Source organism: Myotis daubentonii, chromosome 16, assembly GCF_963259705.1.
Source record: "Myotis daubentonii chromosome 16, mMyoDau2.1, whole genome shotgun sequence".
Lineage (NCBI taxonomy): Eukaryota > Metazoa > Chordata > Mammalia > Chiroptera > Vespertilionidae > Myotis > Myotis daubentonii.
This window is the reverse complement of record NC_081855.1, coordinates 43,502,629-43,512,797: the sequence shown is the minus strand read 5'-3', so window position 1 is coordinate 43,512,797 and position 10,169 is coordinate 43,502,629.

The window sequence follows — 10,169 nt, the reverse complement described above, 5'->3', positions numbered from 1 at the left end:
GGGAAGCAACAGCGGGCTTTATGGAGACTTTGAAGTCAGGCACGGAGAGGGGAGGAGATAGGACAGGGCATCGGTCTTAACCCCCCATCTGCTGAGCTTCAGGATGGACTCCAGGCACTGGAGAGTAATGAAAGACCAAATGGAAAAGGGCCCTTAGCCAGGTTTAATGTTTTAATTCTCATGGACATAAGTGGCGAGATCAGAGATGGACTTGATATGGAGAACAGAGATGGAAATAGAAAGGCAAGGATGGGGAGAGCTCCTGGGTTCTTCCTTGAGTTATACGGCCTCAAATATTCTTATGAACAATGTGAGATGTAAATTTAATGCTCCAATTGTGGGAGGCAGGCTCTCGGGTCTTGGTTTCAATACCTTCAAGGATGCTTCCTGGACCAAGGAGATTTGTTCAGGAGTTTGAAGCAACTGGGACTTCCCTCACATCTCCAGAGCTCTTTATACTGCCTGGGAGGTTACAGAAATGACAATTACCAGCATTGGTGCCTACTCTGTTCTAGGTATTTACGTTTCAAACCTCTCTACTATATGGTAAGTAGCAGTTTGCTTACAGACCAGGGAACTGAGCTTCCCCAAGGCTAACTGGTTTGTCCAAGGGTACACAGCTAGGAAATGGCAGTGCTGAGATCTGAACCCAGGTCTGGCTGGCTCCAAAATGTGTACTATTGTCCAGTGGGTATCCCTGGACAGTTACTCTGCTTTCCAGTGGCTGGCCAAGCTGAAAGCCTCACCAGGTTGATACTGAAGCTTCGGAATGCTCATTGATCATTCACCCTTGATTAGGAAAAGAAAAGTACCTTACGGCTACCCAGAGGGAGAAAATGTGGGATACACTCTGGAGAGTCCCCCTTCATCCCAAGCCTTTATTCCTTCCCTAGATTACTCTCAGCCCCAATGTGTCTGTCCTAACGGAGCTTTTCTGCACTGAAAATTTGTCCAGCAGCTGATGTCTCTGTCTCCCCAGCACTCACTGCTCTAGGAAGAGACCCAGGGTCACAGCAACTCCCCTGGGCCTTCACATATCCCCAGCGTCCATGGGAACTCTCCTCCCAGTCATTCACACACTCTTCCATGCTGCCTTTCCTGATCCCAACAGTGGCCTGAATTCTCAAGAGGAGGAGGATCCTGTCCAGAGGTGGGGAGGGTGGGCGGAAATGTCTGGATGAGACGGCAAGAGTCAAGATCAACTCCTAGCCCTTTAGAGAACAGGGACTAAGCTCTAGAGAGTGAAGTTCAACTTCTCCCTGTTGAGATCATGTTTGATGCTCCGTAGCATCCCAGCCCAGAACTGAGAAAATAATAATAGTTGCTTTGATTTACTGAGCACCTAGGAACCAAAAAGTGTGCTAATGGCATTAAGTAGATTGTTTTACTTAATCCTTACAATAACTATGAAGAAAGTACTATTACTATTATTCTCCCCATTTCACAGATGAACAAACTGAGGCTTGGGTTAAAGGTCTTGCCCAAGATCACAGTGAGAAAAAGACCCAGACTTCTCACCATTCCTAAAATCAAATCTCACTACTCTGGACTAACAGGAGAATGACTGTAAAGTGGAGAGGAAGTCCTGAAATAGAAGAAAAAATTTATTTTCAAAAGTTTCTGAGAACACACAGAAATCTTTAAGGAACAAATTTCTGGAGCATCCTGCTTTAGTACACAGATAAGATAAAATTATGATAACATTTTTGTTAATATGCCAAGTGTTTAATAATTATTTTGGTTTCAGCATTTCTACATTAGTAATTTGCTTAGTAAACTTCTTCCTTCCAGATCAGGTTACACCGTTAGAAATTCTATTTTACAAGGCTTTAAATGAATGATGCTGACAGACTTAGGGGATCCAGAGTGTAGGCCGGAGTTAGATGTGGGGTCAGTTAGCTGCTTGACCAACCACCCTCTAAATACTTGGCCTTCTGCCACTCAATTTCTGTGAGTCTATATCATCTGTAAATGGACACAGTAAGGTACCCATAGGATCATCGTAAGGGTTAAATAAGATGATTGTTAGAATTTCCCCGCACACTGCCTGCTCCCTCTCTAGAAGGAGAAAGTGGCAGGGAATGGCTAGCAGGCTGGGAGAGAAGTGGCAAGTCCCTGATAACAGATGGGAAGGGCACATGTTCTGGATGGTCCACAGTGCAGCACACCCTTTCCTGTCCCTCTCCAACTCCTCCCTGCCTCCTCTTGCTGGGCTCCCCCACCCTGCCTGTAAGCTTCAGGCTCCCTATTCTGTTGGGGGAGGAAGGGGGAGACTAGGACTTGAAGCTCCACACAATCTAAGGCACAGCTGAGCTATATATAGCTCAAGGGAGTTGAGTGACTAGACAGGGGAAGGGAGGACGTGCAGCTTTTGCCTTGAGCTCTTGAGCTACAGAGCGCGGTGAGTGGGGGATGACAAAGAATGAATTGGACAAGGAGCAGAGGGTGCTCCAAGTTGGGGTTGGAATGGAAAGAACCCAGGCTGAAGCGGGGAGTCGCAAGGGAGAAAACAGGCTATATACGAGTGTCTCGAGGACTAGAACGGCAGAGAGTGGGAACAGGCAGGGGCGGTGGAAGCTTCCAGATAGGTGGCGAGGCAGAGGCAGCCTCTAAAAGTGCCTGAGGTGGGGAGGGTAGCACCTCCTTCCAAACACAGGCACTGAGTTCCAAGGACCTTGCAGCAATTGTCCAAGGACAGTCCCAAGAGCCACAGGCCTGGGGCCAGGAAAATATTTTTGGTGCCCACTATCTCGGGGCAGGCCGGGCTTCCGGTGGCCAACAGGGAGCTTTCTCAAATCCGACCTCTCCGGGGAGACCGCTCACATATTTGAAGAACTTCTAAGAGGGTGTGGATAATGGTGATTAGAAGGCTGAATCAGACTGAGGGGATGCTGATGTTATAGAATCATGTCTTGTGCAGAAACAGTTCTGAGCTGCAAAAGACACCCGTAGAGACCACTCTCAGATGACGAACGGATGATGCAGAGATTTGAACTGTCTGGCGAAGGTCCTTGTGTTGGATGCTTTTGAATACCCACAGACCCAGCTTCCTCTCAGGCACACTATGGGAAGGATCTACTTGTTTAGTCTGATCAAGCAATTGAATCGACGCCCCTCCCCTGGGAAACTGACCTTTAGATCATTTCGCAGCTGACATTTCCTTTCACTCAGACCACATTCCATGTGCTAAAACCAGTAACTTTCTTTTTTAAGAAAAAATTATTTATTATTATTTTTTTTAATCCTCACCGAAGCATATCTTTTCCCTTGATTTTTTAGAGAGCGTGGAGGGGGTGAGAAGAGAAGGGGAAAGAGAAAGAGAGAAGTCAATGTGAGAGAGACACATTGATTGGTTGCCTCCTGCTCACACCTGGACCAGACGGAACCTGCAACTGAAGTATGTGCCCTTGGCTGGGAATCAAACCCATGACCCTTTGGTCCGAAAGTCGACACTTTAACAACTGAGCCAAACCCGCCAGGGCAAGGCCAATAACTTTCCCTTTGGGACTTGCCCAGGATCCGGACCACCCAGAGAATTCCCCGCCTAAAAAGCCCGCCTAGAGACCTTTATTTTTTTTTAAATTATTATTCTTTTTAATCCTCACCCGAGGATATTATTCCATTGATTTAGAGAGTGTGGGAGAGAAAGGGAAAGACAGAGAGAAACATTGATGTGAGAGAAACACATTGATTGATTGCTTCCTGCAGGAGCTCTGACAAGGGCCCAGGCCCAGGAGGGAGCCTCCAACTGAGGTGCATGCCCTTAGCTGACGCTCTATCCACTGAGCCAAACCGACCAAGGCTCGCCCAGAGTCCTTTAAAATCTCTGACTCCCTGTCCCTGGGTGCTGGCATCATTTTAGGTTTTCCAGATGACCGAATAAATTTATAATTCTCTACCCCTTTTGGCCTCATGAGTACCTCTTTCCGAGACCCTAACACTACTGTCTTGACAGCCTACAACAGTGGTTCTCAACCTTGGCTGCACATTAGAATCACCTGGGAATCTTTTTAAAATCCTGATTTCTGGGCCTCATTCTCGGGAAATTCTGTTTCTTTGTTACTAATGTTGTGGCCCCACCCCATAACAAAGAAACAGAATTTCCGGAGGATGAGGCCCAGAAATCAGGATTTTAAAAAGATTCCCAGGTGATTCTAATGTGCAGCTAAGGTTGAGAATCACTGCTTTACATACTCATTTAATCCTTACAATAGTCCCAACAGGTCGACCTCATTATCCCCGTTTACAAATGAGGAAAGCAAAGCTCAGAGAGGTTAAGTAACTTAGCCAGGTCACACAAGTAAATGGCTGAGCTATTTAACCAATAACGATAACCACTATAAACCACGTGACAATAGAAAATGAACAATAATAACTAATAATGTAATTTCACGTACATCTCATCATCTCATTCCCACACCATCGTAGAAATATGAGTAAACGAGTGCAATCAGCTGGACAGAGGGGGCTTCTGAACCCAGGGCCCCCCAGGCCCTTCTTCCCACCCCAACTCCAGCACCGACTTCCCCTGCTCATTTGCAAGTAAGCTGATCTTAATTTAAAAGTCAGCATTGCCGAAACCGGTTTGGCTCAGTGGATAGAGCGTCGGCCTGCGGACTGAAAGGTCCCAGGTTCGATTCCGGTCAAGGGCATGTACCTGGGTTGCGGGCATATCCCCAGTGGGAGATGTGCAGGAGGCAGCTGATAGATGTTTCTCTCTCATCGATGTTTCTAACTCTCTATCTCTCTCCCTTCCTCTCTGTAAAAAATCAATAAAATATATTAAAAAAAAAAAAGTCAGCATTAATGCACAAGAAACTGCTCACCAGGCTCTGGGAAAAACTGTTAGGGGGCTCATTTGATTGTTTCTTTTAGGCTACTTAAAATTGCCCTAACGGTTAGGACCTAACCGGTTTGGCTCAATGGACAGAGCATTGGCCTGTGGACTCAAGGGTCCCAGGTTCGATTCTGATTAAGGGCATGTACCTTGGTTGCAGGCACATACCCAGTAAGGAGTGTGCAGGAGGCAGCTGATCGATGTTTCTCTCATCGATGTTTCTAACTCTCTATTCCTCTCTGTAAGAAATCAATAAAATATATTTAAAGAAAAAAAAAGAAAATTGGCAATGGGGGGATAAGGACACATGTATAATACCTTAATCAATAAAGAAAAAAAAATCAAGCTAAAAAAAGAAAAAGAAAATTGCGCCCTGGCCGGTTTGGCTCAGTGGACAGAGTATGAGCCTGCGAACTGAAAGGTCCCAGGTTCGATTCAGTCAAGGGCACATGCCGGGGTTGTGGGCTGGATCCCCAGTGGGGGGCTTCCAGGAGACAGCTGATCAATGATTCTCTCTCCTCATTGATGTTTCTATCTCCCTCTTCCTTCCTCTCTGAAATCAATAAAAATATATTTTAAAAAATTGACCAAAAAAAAATCTGTTTCAGCAGTGTAATGTCTCACAGATTAACTGGAACTGCTGGGGATTATGGGGGAGGAGTTGGGTTACTAATACTCCGCCCCCTCCCCCCCCATTAGTAGAGTCATCAAGAGCTTTTTTAACAATTCTCTTTATGGGCGGGGCAGGCGGGGCTTCCGGTGGCCAATGGGGAACTTTCTCAAATCCTACCTCCCAGGATCTCTGCTCCCATCCCCCAGCACAGAAGAATCTGCTCTGAGTCTACCAGCCAAGTGGAGACCCTGGAAAACGTGTAATGGAAACAGTGACACACTGCAGTCTTCAAGTTGACCCTACAGTTCCCAAACCACAAAGCCCCAGGGTGAGTCTCAAAGTTCTCAAATGGGTTTTGATCTTTTCCTGCCTGGGCCCCATGTGAGTAAAACTCGATGTTCTCACAGCACTGAGCTCGCTAATCCCTGCCAGAGGCTGGAAACTAGACCCATTTCCTGGTATGAAACCCGCTTTTCTCTTTCTTCCCTCTAGTAGCCTTTCTGTGCTAGGAATGGCGAGCCTTCCTTCACTCTTTCATTCTGCGTATACTTTCTAAGCACCTGCTAGAAGAGGGGTTGGATGTTGTGGCTCTGCCTTCCAGGAGCTCTCATTCTAGCAGACACCTGGGTTTGCTCCGGACCCTGGTCTGAAAATCCTCTGGTTTAGGTTTCTGGCCTCAGTTTCCCACCTGTAACTGGATTAAGGATGTCACCAGCTGGCAGGGTGACAGAGGAGCGAAAGAAGAGTCCGGAGTAGGAGACAAGAGCCTTCAGTTATACTTCTGGTTAACTCTCTGCAGGTAGAACGGCTTAGCTCCTTGGGTCTCATTATTCCCATCTTTAAAGGGTTGCTCTACCAGAAGAGAGACAGAACTGCAAGCTTGGTGGTGTGGGGAGGGAAGAAACTTTCCTCGACCCTTTTAGATTCTTTCAGCCGGTCTAATAATCAAATAGACGTGAGGCAGGTTAACAAAGCAGCCAAATTTAATTATGTACGTACATAGGGGAATCCCACACGTGGGAATCCCACATAATTAAACAGGAGAGGTTCAGAGGGAGAGAAGGGAAAATTAGGTCTATATGGCATGCTGAGCTAAAGGTGAAGTAACGCAGGGGGAAGGTTATTCGCAGGACAAGAAGCAAAGCAGATATTCAGTAATTAAAAGTTTGCCCTGCCCTATGTTTAGGTCATAAAAATTTATTTCTGGTGATTATTATTATTATGGGTAATGCCCCTAATTTAAATTTCAGGGAGAGGTAAAAGTTTCTTGAACCCCAGGATTTTGACTGCCTTCAGCTCAAACTAATTCACATGTGAAAGTGGCACATCTTGGGGAGGCTAGTCCTGAATCCCTCCAGTAGTAAGGGTGAGACAGGCTAATAAGCCAGGACAAGTGGGAGAGAAAAACTGACAGTTAAACAGCAGTTTGCAGCCATCTAGAAAATCCTATCTTTCCTAAACAGGACACTTAAGAGTAAATGGTTTGCACTTTTCCTCAACCAGAGGGTAAATAGCTTAAATCATCCAACTTAGGGAGACAGACAGCAGAAATCCAATTAATGCCACTTGCCAACCACACCTGAGGACAGATGCAATTAAGAGAATAAACCTGGCCCGGCTGGTGTGGCTCAGTGGTTGAGCATCAACCTATGAACCAGAAGGTCACAGTCAGGGCACATGGCTGGGTTGGCCGGCTTGATCCCCAGTGGGGGGCATGCCGGAGGCAGCCGATCAATGACTCTATCTCATCATTGATGTTTCTATCTCTCTCCCTCTCCCTCTCTGAAATCAATAAAAATATTTTTTTAAAAGAGAGAAAAAAAACTAATTTTGGTACCTCAGCATAAAGCTGATGAATATTCTATTAAGATCCTCCCCTAAGACCTTCCCTAAATGTCCAGCCTTTATTATTTTATTTTATTTTTTTAAATGCCCAGCCTTTAAAACCCCATAAAACTAAGGTCCAATGCTTGCTCTCCCTTTGGGGAGCAGCCCTGGCCATTCCCTGTCCCTCCTTCCCCCACAGGCATGCAGCTCCTAAGCTCTAAGGACCCCAAGAGGCTTGCAGCCAGGGGAGAAATGGGCAGCAGCAGCTCATCCCTGGCTACTCCCTTGAACCTGTCCCCAGTGTCCCCTTTGCCCTGACTCCCCAGGGAGCTAAGGCAGTCCAGCCTAGGCTCTCCTGTTGCTTCTTCTATGCTAAGTCCTTTCTTGTTTTCTGTCCCCAGCTTTAGTAAAAGTTCCCTCCGAGTCACCTGGATTCGTGTTGCAAAATTTTTCCTGCACAAAGGAAGCCAAGAACCCACACACTGCCGGCCAGTCCTAGGCAGACTGCTCAGGTCCCCTTTCCTGTAACAAGGTAACAGATATAGAAAGTATATCGTTCCTAATCTCCATGAAGAATGGGCAAAGCTATGAGATGGGAAGCCTTCCCCGGCAGATTCATCGATGAATTGATAAGAAAAGTAGTTAATAAATATTTGATAATAGATTATTTATACATATAATACATAATACAGGGTGGGGCAAGAGTAGATTTACAGTCATTAATATGGAAAATAATACAATAATTAATAAATAATAATAAAAGAATAAATTCTGGCTCTGTCCGAGTAGCTCAGTTGGTTAGAGTGTCCTCACGATATACCAAAGGTTGTAGGTTTGATCCCTGGTCAGGAGGGCACATACAAGAATCAACCAATGAAAGCATAGACAAGTGGAACAATGGAGCGATATTTCTCTCCCTCCCTCGCTCTCAAATCAATTAACAAAAAAAGAATAAACTGTATTTCACATACAACTGTAAACCTACTTTTTGCTCCACCCTGTACATATTTGTTTATATATATTCTTTATACACAGGGGTGGGCAAAAATAGGTTTACAGTTGTGAGTACATGAAACACAAGAGTTTATATCTTTTTAAAAAAAATAACCTAATCATGGATGTGACGTTTCATTACTTTTCTTTTTTTATTGGGGTCACATTGGGCAGAGTATATTCTTGTATATTTTTCCATACGAACAACTGTAAACCTACTTTTGCCACCTCTGTATATGCTATATATCCTTGTACATATATCATCAGATTTTTTAAAAATATATTTTATTGATTTTTTACAGAGAGGAAGGGAGAGGGATAGAGAGTTAGAAACATCGATGAGAGAGAAACATCAATCAGCTGCCTCCTGCGCATCCCCCACTGGGGATGTGCCCGCAACCGAGGTACATGCCTTGACCGGAATCGAACCTGGGACCCTTGAGTCCGCAGGCCAACGCTCTATCCACTGAGCCAAACCGGTCAGGGCAAGATGTTTTTGACACTATGTTAAAGTTTTTATTGAACTCCTAATATGCCATGCAAAAGTGTACAGCTCAGACGTGGCAGCTGAGCACATCTGTGTATTCAAGCATCCAGATGAAGAACAGAATAGGACTAGCCCCCAAGAAGCCCCCTCATGTTCCCTTCCAGTAACTATTCTTCCCTCAAGTTTAACTGCTACCCTTACTTCTAACAGCACAGGTTGGTTTTGCCTGTTTTTGAACTTTATATAAATGGTTTTGTGAGATTTATCTGTCTTATTGTGTATACTTGTAGATTGTTCATTCTCATCGCTGCATAATGTACCCTTGTGTGAATATAATACAATTTATCTACCCCTTCTACCACTGATGGGCATTTTAGGTAGTTTCCAGTTTTCTGGCTCTTACAAATAGTGATGCTATTAATACTCCAGTACAAGTATTTTGGTGAACATGTATACACATTTCTGTGGAATTCCCACGGAATTGCAGTTATAGTGTAGCCACAGGTTCAGCTTTAGTAGATATTGCCAGTTTTCCAAAGTGATTTGTACCTATTTCTACTTGGTTGAGTAATATGTGAGAGGTTTAATATTTCAATCAGCATGTACAGTGATGTGTTTTACCTGTTACTTCTGCTAACATGTTCTTTATTCAAATTTTCATAAATGTACAGTCTTCACACTTGTCATTTTAAATACGTTTGTAGAGGTAATGTGATAATGAGGGGTTGGGGGAGACTGGGGCATGGCAAGAACAAGAGGGAAAAGAACTTACAGAGTTCAAGCAGCTGAGTGGGGGCAGTGCCTGCCCTGGATAAACAGATGTTACTCAGAAGTAGCTGCCACTTGGAAATAGAGGCTCAAAGTGAGCAACTTTTTTTTGACATTTTTAGGGAGAAGCCAGAAATACAGGTTTTTAAAATTTGGCGATTCGTTCATATTTTGGGAAAACATCGTACTGGCCAAACAAAACTTAGTCGGTAGGCCAGATGCCTAGCTCTCAGGTTTTCAACCTCTAGACTAGCTGTTAGGGCTCTAGGCTTTCAGGGTGGAGGTGGGCAGTGGACTTGTAGCAGGTTGCCTCACTTGCTAGAGCTTAATTTCCTCTCTGGTCAAAAGGGAAAAGTTAAACGCCTATCCTTTTGCATAGTGATGGCCAAAAGAGAAGATTTAGGAGTGTGGGTGTTGGGAGTTGTCAAACACTATACACAGTACTTCCCCATCTCCTTCCTACTCTTGTTTCACACTAACTCACCCTACTTAAAGTATTTGAGAAATTTTCAGATTCCTACCAGGCAGTTTAAGGCTGGAGATTCCTGCCCTAGCTGGTTTGGCTCAGTGGATAGAGAGCTGGCCTGAGGACTGAAGGGTCCCGAGTTCCATCCCCGGGTTGCGGATTCCCCGGTAAGGAGCGT